Raw genomic sequence first — 17102 nt, 5'->3', positions numbered from 1 at the left:
ATAACTGATCTTTAATGTCCAATTCTTCACACCCTTTAGCTCTTTGACAGGTCAAAAATTCATGTACCACCTCTTTGAATACTTTCAGTTATGTAACTCCCCTCACTATCTAGCCCAGATAATTCCTGGCATTGATTACCCTGTATGAGAGGAAAACACTCCCAACACAGACCCCATCATCTATTGATATGAACAAGAGGTGAACACAGGGGCTCAGGAAAGGGTGAATGGCCTTGATATCAAGGTAGGATTTGACTGAGGATAGCATCAGGACTATCTTATTTGAGCTTAATGGGAATCAGGTGTACTCTCCCCACTGGTTGGGGTCTTTTACAGCACAAAGGAAGATGTTTGTGGTCGGTGACCGACAATCTTCTCAGTCCTGGGACATCTCTGCAGGAGATCCTCAGGGTAGCTGCCTCAAAACAAACACCTTCAGCTGATTCATCACTGTCTTTCCTCATCATAAGGTCAGAAACGGGGATGGTCACTGAAGATCACCCAATGGTCAGCACAATGTGTCGCACCTCAGCTCCTGGACTAGTCTGTGTCCATGTGCAGTAAGTCCCAGACAGCATTCAGGCTTGTGCTGTTAAAGTGTCAGTAACATTCATGTAACAGCAAGGCCAGACACTCTACATTTCCACAGTTAACTGAACAGCTCATTCAGCTTTTCAGGCACATTAGAAACGGATATGTAGAAGCCATTCAGCCCATCGAAACTACTGAACGAAGAGAGGAATAGCCGATTCAATCCTCCTGCCTGTTCCACAGGAAGAGCAGGGGTCTGATTATCACATCAAGTTGTTAAACAGGAACAGGCAGAGCCACGTCAGACCCATGAACCTGTTCCATGGGACCTGGAGGAGGCTATTCAGCCCCTCAAGACACTTATACAGGAACAGGAGGGTGTCATTGATGCTCCAACCTGACAAATCAATGGAGCAGAGAATGCACTCAGAGACGGATCCACGATGTTCTTCATGGCTCCATTACCTGTGGGACACGTGACACTTTGACGTGTTTTGCTGGCAGTGAGGAAGGTAGCCAGATGCTTTGTCTCAAGTCTCAGAGAGGCATCTTCCATCTCTGAGAAGACAGGCCCATGTCCTCCATGGATGTCAGAAGCTGGGGGGAATAGTTGACTGTTTTAGAATTTAGGTATTGTGGCTGTTGTCGGGATTGTGGATAACATGAAGTTTAATGCAGGATCACACACTAAATACACTGCATTAATGTGGGGAGAATTTAATCAAAGACTGACCCTCTGTCTCTCTCAATCAACATATGGAGTGGGGGTGGGCTGAGGGGAACGTCCTCTGAGGCTCTTAACCTATTGACAATCATTTAACCCGAGTTAATAAAAGGCATGGAATTTATCATCTTATCAGTGCCTGTTTAGAACATCATGAGTGACTGTCCATCCCCCTTCAGGTTCAATACAATCATCTCTTATTCTGTCACACAGTTTCACTCACTGCTCATGGTGCCATCACCCCAGGGATTAGTCTGGTGAAACTTGAGAGAAAGTCTATCTAGAGTACCCCAAATACTGCCTCCACAACACTCTCGGGGATGATTGCAATAATCCTTTTCTCTCACTTAGACATCGCCATTTCTTTCCTATGCCACAAAAAGCCATTCCTTCTCTCTGTACTATGACTGACATGGAATGTATAAGTTCCTTACATCTGTACGTCAGCATTAATAAAGCCAACACCAGAGATGCGTATGGACATGTGCATCACTCTTGGGGAGAATTTCAATGAGACTGAATACACCTAAGTTAGGGGATGATCACCTGAATAGAAATGAGCTGTAGGAATACGGGAAACAGACATAGGAAGGGAGCTATCATTACTTCTGTTCTTCTCTCACAGGATGTAGGCAGCCCTGGTCAGGGCAGCATGTTATGCCGATCTTGAAGTGAGTGTTTGGTTCAGCTGTTCCACAGGACAGTAAAGAGAAAACCACTTTCCTGTGGGATTGTAGTGTTACAACACAGGATACATTCTCCTGTTTAATGTAAAACCAGCAACAGGGAAAAGATGTATCCACTGCAGTAATCCATGATAATTCTAGAGTCCAAAACTATTTGAAGTAAAAATTAACAACTTTATTTCTTAAAGTATAATAGGGAATAATAGACGAACGAATATTTACAGCTTTTTCCTCTAAGCTATATTTTATCACCCCCCGCCCCCAGCCCCCACCCCAACCCCCGACTATACTAGTCCGATTAGACTCCTAATTAAGATTTATAAAACAAAACTTCTTATCTCAAAACCAAGAAGCTTTCGGTTCTTCTCCATATTCCTGTCATCTTTTCTTCTTTGAGATTCTGCTTTTAAAAGTTACTAATCAATAAAGTTACCGATAGGAGAGCTAATTTTCATGCAGTCTTTGCCTGCTGGTAACTTGGCAGTTCTCCTTTCAACTGTCAATTTCCCGCGGTCTTGTACCCCCAAACCATTGGACTGTGTCATTGGCTTTTAAGATTATCAATGTACTAAATTAACACTTGATTGGAGGTGGGCATTTTGGGTTATAATTTAAACTATTTGGCTGAATTTGTTTATGTCTTGAGAAAATAAGCTAATCGAGACGTTCAACCAAATGTTACATTAAATCTATTTTTCAGAAGACTTGGTGCTGTCAGGTAGTTATTGCTAGCTCTTAATTCTGTTAAAGGTGCAGAACACCCACATGTTCATCACAGAAGTCACACTGAAACCTGAGCAGGGAAGAATGACACATTGTCTTCGCTTAAGGACTTGGAGCAAGCAGATGGGCTTTTATGGCAAATGAAAAGAGTTGCTTTTAATTTCCCTCATGAGATATCAACAGACTATTATTCTGTGGCTCTAGAGTATGAGTCTTGAACACAATAAATTGTCGTCCCATTTGTACAGAGAACAAGTTTAACATCCTCCAGAGCAATTTTTTAGTGACGGACATATAGTTAGAAGGAACTTGAAACTGTTGCATCCGGATTAAACAAAGGCACAAATTATGATTTATTCAGAAGTTGCAATGAGACTGAGGATGTGACTGGGATATCATGACGGTAGTATTGGATAGGATTGGTGAGTGGGGACGAGATAGAGATGTAAATCTGTGAAGGACAAAATGGATTATGGAGTTTGAGAACAGTCTGGTTCCTTCTTGCATATCAGTGAGTAATTGAGAAATAGTAGTTTGATACTGATTAATATAAGAAAAGGTGTTTTTGTTTATAACTGAAGACATTGTCTTGCACTTTCCAAATTTTATATATCATGAGCAGAAATTCAGTTCAACCCGGTTTAGTAGACAAAAATAGTGACTTACCAGGAACACCAACTAACGCGAGGATAGGATAGTAACCACCTTGAATAATCCAAAGCATATCCTGGATCCGTGATGCTAATGATATCAAAGGCCGAGAAAGAAAGTAAAGTCCCCAGAATAAACTCCTGTCTGTTATTGTAATATTCCAGTCTAATATTCCCAGATTCTGATCGATTGTTGAACCATTCCAGTTTAATGATCTCAGATTCTGATCCATTGTTGTACCATTCCAGTTTACTGATCTTAGATTCTGATCCACTATTAGAACATTCCAGTCCAAAGTCCTCACATTCTGTACCATTATTGTAACGTTCCAGTCTAATGTTCTCAGATTCTGATCTCTACTCCCCCTCTCTCTCTCTCGAGCTGATGATCCGTGTTAGTACTGTCAGCGATGCTCCAACTCATACTATGGGATAACACGCTGAAAAGAGCCCATTTATCATTCACTGATGGAAACGCTCCACTGGGATAATTAGGATCCACGGAGATTGAAATTAATCACAGTCACTGAACAAATAGCTCCAATTAACCCTTTTCAATTTAATATTGATTTTATTAAAATTCAAAAGAACGTTTAAAACTTGGCATGGGATATGTGGAGTGACTGAGGGATGGAATATTGGAGATGGTAGATTGAATGCGTGCACTCATTCAATCTGCCTTGGATATGGGAGTAACGTCAAAGGATTGTCCGAACATAAACAAGTTTCTCCGTTTATAAATGGAAACATACAGTCTGTAACTACTGATCAGAGATTATAATGTCAGTAAAATATAGCGAGAACTTTTCTAGTCCAGAATCTGACAGGAAAATGTGCCTACGCAAACATGAGTGATAACGGACAAATGACATGGATATGGTAACAGAGAATATGATGTGACAGACAATTCAGGTGGTTATTCGAGAATCAGAGAGGGCAGGTGAGGGTCATGCTGTTAATGTTATCGATGTCAATCAACTGTGATTAAGTACCATTGGATTTCAATTGCAGTGTGATTATGTTGTTGGGGACACTGTGCTGAGACTGGAGGGAGGGAACATGATATTTCCCATTCATCAGTAGTGAAAGATTCCTCTTTGTAAATCACTTGAAGATCAACTTGAAGGATACAACTCCAATGAGGAATGAGGAGAGCCAATATTAACCATACGACCAGAAGGCATTGGAGCAGAAATTTGGCCATTCTGCAAATTGAGCCTGCTCTGCCATTCAATGATGGCTGTTAAGCTTCTCAACCCCATTCTCCCGCTTTCTACCTGTAACCCTTGATCCCCTTTACAGTCAAGAACCTATCTGTCTTACTCTTAAATATACTCAATGATATGGACTCGACAGCCCTCTGTGGCAGTGAATTCCATAGATTCACCACTCTCTAGCTGGAGAGGTCTCTCTTTATCTCTGTTTGGAAAGGTCTTCTCTTTACTCTGTCCCTTCGGGTACTAGTCTTTCCTATCATTGGATATATCTTCCCAAAGTCCACTCTGACCCAGGACATTTAGTATTCTGTAAGTTTCAATTAGACCTCCTAACATCTTTCTGAACTCTATCAAATACAGACCCAGAGCCCTCAAATATTCTTCATATGTTAAGCTTTTCATTCCTGTCACCATTCTCGTGAATCTCCTCTGAAAACGCTCCAGGACCAGTACATCCTTCCTGAGATATGGGACCCAAAGCTGCGCACAATAATCCAAATGTAGCCTGACCAAAGCCTTGTAGAGCCTTAGAAGTACATCCCTGCTTTTATATTGAAGCCTTCTTGAAATAAATGCCTTCCTAACTACTGACAACATGCAACTTTACCTTTCAAGACTCCTGGATGAGAACGCCCTCGTCTTTTTGCACTTCAGATTTCTGAATTTGCTTGCGATTTATAAAATAGTCCATGCCTCTATTCATCCTGGCAAAATGCTTTTCCACACTTTTCAACGTTGTACTACATCTGCCACTTCTTTGCTCACTCTCTAAACCTGTAAAATTCCTTCAGCAGGTGAAAGTGAGGACCGTAGATGCTGGAGATCAGAGTCAAAAAGTGTGGTTATAGAAAAGTAAAGTCTGTCAGGCAGCATCGGAGGAGCTGGAGATTCGACGTTTCAGGCATAAAACCTTCATCAGGAATGTGGGGTGGGCGGAAGGAGCCAGAGAGAAAAATGAGAGGGGCTGGTGCTGGGAGGAAGGTAGCTTGGAAGGCGACAGCGAGATGAAGGTGGGTGGTGGAAGTGATAGGTCTGAGTGGAAGGTGGAGTGGATAGATGGGAAGGAAGAGGACAGGTAGGACAGTTCAAGATGGCGGTTCTGAGTTGGAGGGTTTGATCTGACATAAGGTGGAGGGAGGGGAAATGAGGAAACTGGTAAAATTGTCCTTGATACCGTGTGTTTGGAGGGTCCAAAGACAGAAGATGATGCGTTCTTCCTTCACACGTCAGGTGGCTAGAATTTGGCAGTGGATGAGGTCACAATCCTGCAAAGCCTTGGCGGAGTCGGAGGGGGAGTTGAAGTATTCAGCCACAGGGCAGTGGGTTGTTGGGTATGTGTGTCCGAGAGTGTTCCCTGAACCGTGCTTCAAGTTGACGTCCTGTCTCGCCAATGTAGTGGAGACCAGGAGCAATGGACAGACTAGAAGAGGTGTTTAGATGCACAGGATGTTATCTGCCTGATGTGGAAGGATCGTTTGGGGCCTTGGGTGGAGGTGAGGAGGGAGGTGTTGGCACAGGTTTCATATCTGTTGTAGTGGCAAAGGGAAAGTGTCGGGAGTGGAAGGTGGCTTGTTGGGGTTGCGTGGACATGACGAGGGAGCTGTGAGGGAATGGTCTCAGCAGTATGATGATAGGGGTAGGGAGGGACGTTTATCTCTGGTGGTGGAGTGACTGTTGGTGGCAGAAATGGTGGAGGATGATGTTTTGTATCCTGAGGTTGGTGGGATGGAAGACAAGCACCAGCGAGGTTCTAACTGGTTGTCGTTGGAAGAGTGGAGTCCAAGGGCGGAGTTTTGGGCAGGTGAGGAGATGCGCTAGAGCACCCTCCTGCAGCTGAACCACCTCTTCAATGCTACCTGTCCCTCTATCTATCTTTGCACTGTTTGAAAGCTTAGCCCAATGCCCTCAGTTCCGTCATATCGATAATGAATGCACAAAGTGAAAAGTTGTGGTCCCAAAACTGAGTCTTGTGCAACACCACTTGTCACTGGCTGCCATCCTGAGAAGGACACTTTAATCCACACTTTCTGCTTTCTGTCAGACAGCCGAACTTCAACTTCCACCGTGCCTCCAACACCATGGACCCATATCATTCTCAATAGTCTCATGCATGGCACCTTGTCAAAGGATTTTTGAGGTGCAGATGGATAACATCTACCGGTTCTCCTTGATCAAATCTGCACATTACGCCCTCAATGTATTCTAGCAGGTTTGTCAGGCATGACCTCCCCTTGGTGAAACCATGCTGACTGTGTCCTATTTTACCAAAGACCTCCAAGTATTCAGAAATCCCATTCTTCACGATGGATTCCATGATGTTACCCACAACCAAGGTTAGGCTAATCAGACTGCAGTTTTCCATCTTCTGCCTAACTCCCTCATTAAACCGGGTCTCATGTTTGCAATTATACAGCCACTTGTCCCTTTCCTGATTTTAGTCATTCCTGAAAGATTACCACTTACACTTGCATTAACTCTTCAGCCATCTCCCGTTCAAGGCTAGGGTGTAGTCCATCTGGTCCAGGTGAGTTATCCACATTCAGGCCATTCTGTTTTCTAACATGTTCTTCTTGGTAAATGCCACTCTATTTAGGACTGCCCTCTCACTCTCTTCAAACCTTGGGAAATGACTCGTGTATTCCACCGTGTAGACTGATGCAAAATTCCTGAGACATTTCTTTGCTTCCCACTGCTGTCTTTCCAGCATCATTTCCCAGTGGTCCATATTCATATTTACCTCTCTTTTGCACTTTATATATCTAAAGAATCTCTTACAGTTTCCTTTATATTACTGGTTAGCTTACCCCCATACTTAATCTTCTCCCTTCTTATTTATTTTTTCATGCCTTCTGTTGGCCCCAGTTCTCCAGTTCCGCACTGCCCTTCAATCTGCTTGCTTTTTGCTTCTATGCAATCCCTGACTTCCCTTGTCAGCCCTGGTTGCCTCATCCCCCCTGTACCATGCCTCGATTACTCAGCATGAATCTCTGCAGTGTCATTTAAATTATCGTGGAATCTCCAGCCATTGCTGTTCCCCTGTCTTTCCTGCTAAACGCCTGTCCAGGTCAATTCACAATCACGAAGGACTCAAAGCCCTCCGCTTCCTCCTTTCCCGCAGAACCAACCAGTACCCTTCCACTGACACCCTCTTTCGACTGACTGAACTGGTCCTAACCCTGAACAACTTCTCTTTCCAAACCTCCCACTTCTTCCAAACCAAAGGAGTAGCCATGGACACCCGCATGGACCCCAGCTATGCCTGCCTCTTCGTAGGATATGTGGAACAGTCCATCTTCCGCAGCTACACTGGCACCATTCCTCACCTTTTCCTCCGCTACATCGATGACTGTATCGGCGTTGCCTCGTGCTCCCACGAGGAGGTTGAACATTTCATCCACTTTACCAACACCTTCCACACCGACCTCAAATTCACCTGGACTGTCTCAGACTCCTCCCTCACCTTCCTAGACCTTTCCATTTCTATCTCGGGTGACCGAATCAACGCGGACATTTACTATAAACCAACTGACTCCCACAGCTACCTAGACTACACCTCCACCCACCCTGCCCCCTGTAAAAACGCCATCCCATATTCCCAATTCCTTCCTCTCCGCTGCATCTGCTCCCAGGAGGACCAGTTCCAATACCGTACCACACAGCTGGCCTCCTTCTTTAAAGACCAGAATTTCCCCCCAGTCGTGATCGACGATGCCCTCCACCGCATCTCCTCCACTTCTCGCTCCTTCGCCCTTGAGCCCCGCCCCTCCAATCGCCACCAGGACAGAACCCCACTTGTCCTCACCTCCCACCCTACCAACCTCCATATACAGCGTATCATCCGTCGTCATTTCAGCCACTTCCAAACGGTCCCCACCATCAGTGATATATTTCCCTCCCCTCCCCTATCAGCGTTCCGAAAAGACCACTCCCTCCGCGACTCCCTCGTCAGATCCACATCCCCACCAACCCAACCTCCACTCCCGGCACCCTCCCCTGCAACCCCAAGAAATGCAAAACTTGCGCCCACTACACCCCCCTTACTTCCTTCCAAGGCCCCAAGGGATACTTCCATATCCGCCACAAATTCACCTGCACTTCCACACACATCATTTATTGCATCCGCTGCACCCAATGTGGCCTCCTCTATATTGGGGAGACTGGCCGGCTACTTGCAGAACGTTTCAGAGAACACCTGTGGGACACCCGGACCAACCAACCCAACCACACCGTGGCTAAACACTTCAACTCCTCCTCCCACTCCACCAAGGACATGCAGGTCATTGGACTTTTCCATCGCCAGACCATAGCAACAGGACGGTTGGAGAAAGAGCACCTCATCTTCTGCCTAGGAACCCTCCAACCACAAGAGATGAACTCCGATTTCTCCAGTTTCCTCATTTCCCCTCCCCCCACCTTGTCTCAGTCAAATCCCTCGAACTCAGCACCACCTTCCTAATCTGCAATCTTCTTCCTCACCACTCCATCCCCACCCCCACTACGGCCTATCACCCTCACCTCGACCTCCTTCCACCTATCGCATTTCCAACGCCCCTCCCCCAAGTCCCTCCTCCCTACCTTTTATCTGACACTGCTGGACACACTTTCCTCAATCCTGAAGAAGGGCTCATGGCCGAAACGTAGATTCTCCTGCTCCATGGATGCTGCCTGACATGATGCGCTTTTCCAGCAACACATTTAAAGCTCTGATCTCCAGCATCTGCAGTCCTCACATTCTCCCCGGTCAATTCTACCCAGCTTCTCCCTTATGCCTCTCCAGTTACCTTTATTCAGCTGATTTACTGTTAACTCTGATTCTATCTTCGCTCTCAAATTGCAGAATAGATTCAACCATGTTCTGATTACTGCTTCTGAAGTTTTCCTTCACCTTAAGCTCCCTTGTCTAGCCTGCGTCATTAAACCTAGTATCATCTGTTCCCGAGCGGGCTCCACCACATGATGCTCCAAAAAGCCATCCCATAGACATTCTTCAAATTCCTTTTCTTGCGATTCACTACCAACCTGGTTTCCCATTGCACTTGCATATTGAAATCCCCCATGATCACTGTAACTTTGCCTTTCCTACAGATCTTTTCTATCTCCTGGTGTATCTTGTGCCCCAGCTCCTGACTACTCTTTGGAGGCCTGTGCAAGTCTCCAACTGTGGTTGTCATGCCTTTGTGGTTCCTCAATTCTACCATGCAGATTCTACACCATCTGACCTTACTTCCTTTCTTATTGTTGATTTAATTTCATTTCTTATTAATAATGTAAACCCACTCCCTCTGTCTTTTCCATTGGATATATGTCCTTGCATATCCGGATCCCCTTGCAGCCACTTCTCTGTGATGCCCATCACATCATATCTACCAATTTCAGTCTATGCCACAAGCTCATTTACCCTATTCCTTATACTGCACGCATTCAGATATAATCCTTTAATCTTGTATTAACGGTCCCTCTTCTCATTGCCATTTGTTTTTCCAGTGTGATTGAAGTTTGATTGCTTACTCTTTCCATACACTCTGTCCTATTTGCGTCTATGCTGGTGATTTTAATAACCTCTCCTGAGCTCTGTACTCTTACCTGCTCTTTTCTAATTAACCCCTATAACCGAACCCCCACCCCACGGACACACACACTCGTAATCAGTTTAAAGCTCTGTCTACCTCCGTGGTTAGGATTCACGCGGACTCTGGTCCAAGCACGGTTCAGACGAAGAATGTCCAATCGGAACATGTCCTTTCTTCCTCAGTAATAAAATGTGTTTAATGTTTGTGAGAAGATTTGTAGCTCGGGTGCTCGTTGTTGTGGTTCTGATCGCCGAGCTGGGAATTTGTGTTGCAGACGTTTCGTCCCCTGTCTAGGTGGTATCCTCAGTGCTTGGGATCCTCCTGTGAAGCGCTTCTGTGATCATTCCTACGGCATTGATGAAATTGTGCGGGTTTCTGTTTTGGCGAATACATTGCATAGGTGTTCTTCTTCCTCTTTTTGCAGTTCTGGTATACTGCAGTGTGTTGTGGCCCTTTTGAATAATGTCTTGATGCAACTTCTTTTGTGTCTGTTGGGGTGGTTGCTTTCGTAGTTCAGGACTTGGTCTGTGTGTGTACCTTTCCTGTAAACCTTTGTGGTGAATTCTCCGTTCGGTGTTCTCTGTACCATCACGTCTAGGAATGAGAGTTGGTTGTCCCTTTCATTCTCTCTAGTGAATCGGATTCCTGTGAGTGTGGCGTTGATGATCCGGTGTGTGTTCTCTATTTCTGTGTTTTAATGATTACAAAGGTGTTATCCACATATCTGACACAGAGTTTGGGTTCAATTTGCAGTAAAGCTGTTTGTAAGAACAGCCTTTCCACACATTATCCATGAGACAACTCAGTCATTGCAGCTATCGGTCTAGTAAACCTCCTCTGAACCACCTCCAAAACACTTACACTTTTCATTAGACAATGAGTCTAGGGCATTTCAAGGATGTGTAAGAGGTCATAGACTCTTTCTAAAATTATGTCCCACTGAAAGGTCAGTCACCTGGCCAGGCTCATTAGCCAATATGAGGTCCAGTATGGCTCTTCCTCTCGTTGGTCTGTCAACATACTGTTTCAGTAAATAAATTCTGCCCCATCTAAGCCTCTTGCTCCAAGGGACTCCTTGTCATTACTGGAGATATTAAAGTCACTCACTATGACCAGTCTGCTTTTAATACACCTTTCCTTAATCGACGTACATATCTGTTCCTCAATCCCTCCGTGGTTGTTGGAGGGATTATAGTAACGCAATGCTTGCAGCCATCTTATTTTTGAGCTTTACCCATATTGCTGCAGTGGATGACCCCTCCTGTATGTCCTCTTGAAGTACAGATGTAGCATTCTCCCTTATTAGTAAAACACCTCGTCCACCTCTTTTACCTTCCTCTCCATCTCGCATAAAACAATGAAACCCTGGAATGTTGAACGGCCAGTCCTTTCCCTCTCTCAACCAAGTCTCTGTAAAGCTGCAATATCATAGTCCCATGCACGGATTCAGGCTGTCAGTTCATCGGTCTTAACCATAATAATTCTTCCATTGAAATGAATACACTTCAGCCCAACTCCATCAGATCCTGACCTGATATTTGGTTTGAGTTTCCCTGATGTGAATTCTCCTCGTCTATTCTCTGGTAATAGGAGATTAGAAAAGACTGTCAGTAAAGCAGAACATATTGCAAACAGACAATTTGTTTCCTCCCTTGTCCCTTCTATCTGTACATTGCATCACACACTGCCCAATTCCAATAAACTGCTGGATAATTATTATGCTTCAAACAACAGTCTCCAGCCTCTCAATGCACATTCTTCAACTCTCTCTGCACCTATTGGATTAACTGTTTTCTGATCCCTCTCTCAACCAAATCTCTGTAATATTTTTATCGTAGTTTTGTACACTCATTCAAACTCCAAGCTCCAAGCTCATCTGTCTTGCCTGTCACACTGCTCACATTAAAATCAGCACACTTCAGACTGCCAGCCCCATTGTGTTCACTCCCCTCTGCCAGTGTGTTGTTGGTCTTAGCTGTACTGGGATTAGTCTCCAACTACTCTTCAGTCACTGTGCTTGTGGACGTAATGCTCTGGCTCCCCCCCCTTCCCCACACCACCACACTAGTTTAAACCCTCCTGAGTGACAATAACAAACCTGCCTGCCAGGAGATTGCTGCCGGTTCACGTCCATCCCATCCTTCTTGTGTATTTCATACTGACCCAGGAATCCCAATGACCACATATCGGAGATTGCTGCCAGTTCCGATGCATCCCGTCCTTCTTGTGTATATCCGACCAACCCCGGAATCCAAATCATCCACATATTGGAAGTGCTGCCTATCCTACCAGCTCTTTCGCCACGTTTTTAACTGTACTGCCTTCCTATTCCTAACCTCACTGACACGTGGCATAATCTCGTCTCTCCAATATTCAAAAATCCTTTCAGCACAACTCTGGCAAGATCTTCACTTTGAAATGGATAGTCTAGACAATAAATACTTAGTGTGATCTCATTAATCAGGAAAGTGGAGGCCAATCAATCTGTCGCAATGATCTTGAATCTGATATCTATCACCTTCACCAAAACTGTATGACAAGGTATACATATGGAGCATCTATTTTTAGATGGACGAGGATAAACAGAATTAGTCCAAAAGACCAGAAAATGTCAGAACAGATGGCTGCCATTCAGCCTGTTTACTCTGCTTTGTTGTGCAATTGGATTTTAGCTATTCTGTTCCTTTTAATGGCAGAGTCTTTGCCCCGCATCCCTGGTGGATCAGAAAGTGCCCAGAACTTACTATTTGTGCGCTCCTTGCGTAGGGAGCATCCAGTGCCAGGCGATGGGGTGTGGGAATCCTGGTGTGGCTCGATGAAAGGCTGCATGCAGTGACGGATGGACTCAGGGATTGAGAGAGACAGAGTAGGTAATCAGAGACATGCACGTACATAAGTAGCTGGGCAAGATTCCCCTGTACTCGGGGAGACTGAGCACCAGTGCCACTTTTACAACAAACCCATCATATTTGCAGCAATTCTCCATCAAATACAAGTAAATATACTGCAGATGGCAGAAGCCTGAAACAAACATAGAAACATACCATGGAGAGAGAAAAGAGACGCAGACACGGGGAGATTGTAAAAAAACTCCACAAAGACAGGGTCCAGAGATTGGAATAATTCTTATTTGATGAAAATAGTCTTATCAGTGATAGGCCACATGGTTTCGTGCAGAGAAGGTCATGTCTTACCAAATGAATGGAATTCTTTGAGGAAGTGACAAAGTTTATTGATGAGGGAGGGTCTGTAGATGTCATGTACGTGGACTTCAGGAAGGCGTTTGGTATGTTTCCCCATGGTCGGGGTATGTCGAAAGTGAAGTCACTTGGCGCGCGAGCTGGTGAATAAAGAACTGGCTGGGCAACAGGAGGCAGAGAATAGTAAGGGGAGGGAGTTTCTCAAAATGGAGAACTGTGACCAGTGGTTTATTTTAAGATGTTTCTGGAAACTTACATGAATGGGCAGGGGACAAAGAGGTACAGATTCTTAGAAAATTGGCGACAGGCTTAGGTAGAGGATTTGGATTGGCGCAGGCTTGGACCATCGAATGGCCTGTTACTGTGCTGGAATGTTCTTTGTTATAACATTATCAATGACCCATCAGACCCCAGTAATATTCTCCTATAACCTCTTCCATCAGACGAAAAGGTACAGAAGCTTGAAAACACTGACCAGCTGGTTCAAGAACAGTTTCTTCCTGACTGTTATTAGACTGATGAGTGTACTCTCTAATCTCAGATAATGCTGATCTTGTTCCTGTTGATCTCGCCTCGCCCACCCCCTGTGCAGCGTAACTTGCATGGCTCTAAAACACATTTTATAGCCATTGTTATGTACATCATTGTTTACTATGCTTTGCCTGCATATCTTGGTACAGGTCAAAGTAAATCCTCACCTCCTTTCCCCCAGTTCCTCCAGTGCTCACTCCCAGCTGTATCTGATCCCCACCCCCTGCACACTGTGACCCTATCCCCACTCCCTGTGTGCTTTGTATCTCACTATTTCTCTCACACTGTCTGTTTCCGTGTTTTCCTTTTCTCTGTCTTCTGCTTCTTTCCCAGAACTTACTATCTCCCCTTCCTCCTGTTATTGTGACTGTTTGTTTCCTTTCTCTGTTTTACTGACTGTCTTGTTTTCCTCGCTGTGTTTTCTCTCTCTCCTTATACGCGTCTGTCTCTTTCTCCCTCATTGTCATGGTGATGGCTTCTCTATTCTTTTGAAGCATGTGATGGCTCTTTGGTTGGATGTTGGCAATACAATAAACTCAATTTGGTCTCTTAGACATAATTTAAATTTATTGGTTAAATTTCAATTGTTGTCAAAACAGCAATCAGAATGTAGATATCCATTTAATGGTCAATTGTTACTTCTAAATATTTTGGAATTGCCTTCTCCCAGTGCTCTGCATACTGGCAACGGAAAGCATTCTATTCATGTGCACAATAGTGTGACGGTAACCGCTCTTCCCAGGACCATAAGAAACTACCGACGGATTTATGCACAGCCCAGACAATCATGGAGGACAACCTTCCATCCATTTATGCTTCTTGTTGTCAGTGAAAGGCTGGCAACATCAAATATCTCTCCCAAAATGGTAATGATCTCCTACAACCTCTTCCAAAAGGGAGGGGATACAGAAACTTGAAAACATGGACCAGTATGCTCAGGAACACCTTCTTCCCTACCGTAATTAGACTGACGAATTGACATCTCTAATTTTTCAAATAATGTTAATCTTGCTAAAGTCGATCTTGAATTCCACAGCTCCTGTGCAGCTGTCACCTTGTCCGCCTCACTCTGTGTAAGTGCCCTGTGAGGCTCAAGGTCTTCTCAAGGGCAATCAACAAAGTGAACTAATGCTGGCCCAGCCAGCGATACCTATATCCCATTAATAAATATAAGAACATGACGACACTCAGGGAACACAGACAGGTGGGATCAAATCGCTTTAAACATGATCTTCGATAGATAGAGATTTCCCTCGGTATCTGAAAGTAGAGTGTTCCTACAAAGCCTTTCATTCGCTGAAAAGTCATAAAGTGAAGTCGCATTAATTTATGTGTGAAAAATTTACTTTTCTTGTTAAAAGTGAAAATCCTCTTCGGATTTCTTTTGGTTAGCGAAAACAGGACGTAATGGAGGTTTATCAGAAAGGGAAGTGGCAAAATGCGAATTTTTGAAAAGCGGGGGATACGTGTAGCAGCATGGGCGTGATATTCAGGAAGATGTGAAAAGTTAAAAATAAATGAGGTGATTCTCACATTTTATTTCCACCCCAGCTGATCATCATTCCTTTTGTTTGCTTTTCGTCTTCTATCTCTCTTTCTCTATCGATTCAACTCACTCCTCCTGCCCTTCAAAGCAGACTTCCCTGTCACCAGCATTGTTCACACTATTTTCCAGCTGCTTTCAGTTCAGAAAAGCTTCCCAGCACTTTCTGATCTGTTATTTGCATTATTTATGCAATTTCAGATCTCCAGCATCTTTCTTTATTTGGTTTATCCTTCAAATGTGTTATTCCATGGGATGTCGGCATCTCTGCCAAGGGCAGCAATTGTTACTCATCACTAATTGCCCTGACTCTGACGCCATTCCTCAAGCCAATATGAAGTCAAGCACATTGATATGGGTCTGAAGTCACACTTAACCCAGACCGGGTAGTAACGTTAGATTTCTTTACCGACGGTCGTCAGTGGAACAGGAAACTGTTCAGACAAAATGTGGGTTTTATAGTTGTTTTTCGTGAAATTCACTTTTATTCCAATTCTTATCATTTTTATTTAAATTCTGCCATCAGCTGTGGTAAGACTTGAAACAAATCGCTTGAAACAAAGTCTTTCGTTTAATAAGCTTTGCTCCTGAATTACATCCAGCGACATTCCGACTCTGATATATTGTCCTAAGCATGAAGTAACGTCCGAGACTAGAACAATTTTGTGATTGAAATACTTGTCACTGGAAAAGTGGCCAGCAGAGAGCTTGAAATATAAAGCCTGAATTTTATCAACGTGCAGACAATGGTTTGTTCAGCACTGACGCAGAGATGGAGACTGGGAATATTATGAGCTGGTAGTGGACAGGGTTCGTGACAGAGAGAACAAGAGACATAAATCAGTTCAGGGCAAAAAGGGATCTCGAGGTTGTGCACAGTTTTGTTCTCAGATATAAGGGTGTGGTCTGCAATTCAGATGAATAGAAACTGCAATTGAAATTGAAGATAAAAGTTTCTTTCATTGGAAAATATAGATAACAGTAATTGCAATGAAGTTCAAAATTGTTTATGGGATTAATGAATGGACAGAAGTAGAGAACTCCAACAATAGCAAGAATAGGTTATGATTTGGAGATGCTGGTGTTGGACCGGGGTGTACAAAGTTAAAAATTACACAACACCAGGTTAAAGTCCAGCAGGTTTAATTGGAAGCACACTAGCTTTCGGAGCGTCGCTCCTCCACCATAGGTTAGTCACACACTCTCCACCCCGCCCAACCAGCACCACTAATATCCGATAAGGTAGAAATATCCAACAGAGGGAAATGTTGAAAAGACCCAAGGAAAGCCTCCTCTCCATTGGTGTAATTATCCAGTCCATTATTCTCAGATTCAGACCTGTCCTCTCCACGTCTGTGCAGCTGCTGAGCTCTGTTACTGTTGGAGCTGATGCATCGGCTCCTAGGCTGGGATAGCGCACTGAGTGAAGCCCCTCACCAATAGGACACAGTTACAATGCATGGAGACTGACATCAATCGCAGTCACTGAGTAAACAGCTCTAGCTTTCAATACAGCACATTCAGTTCACAATATAACTGGACTGGACTGGATGCTGACATAGCTGGCTATTGGTCACATCTCCCATCACCAATTCCCCTAGTGAAGTCAATTGTAAGGTAGAATGATGGACGTTTTCTTATCGCAGGCTAGAATACTCTGCCTTGTTGTACGTTTGCAATGCTGTCACCATCGTACCCCGAATCTCTGCCCCTCCACTAAATAAAAA

Source organism: Chiloscyllium punctatum, chromosome 14, assembly GCF_047496795.1.
Source record: "Chiloscyllium punctatum isolate Juve2018m chromosome 14, sChiPun1.3, whole genome shotgun sequence".
NCBI lineage: Eukaryota > Metazoa > Chordata > Chondrichthyes > Orectolobiformes > Hemiscylliidae > Chiloscyllium > Chiloscyllium punctatum.
Note: the sequence above shows the minus strand (reverse complement) of the source record.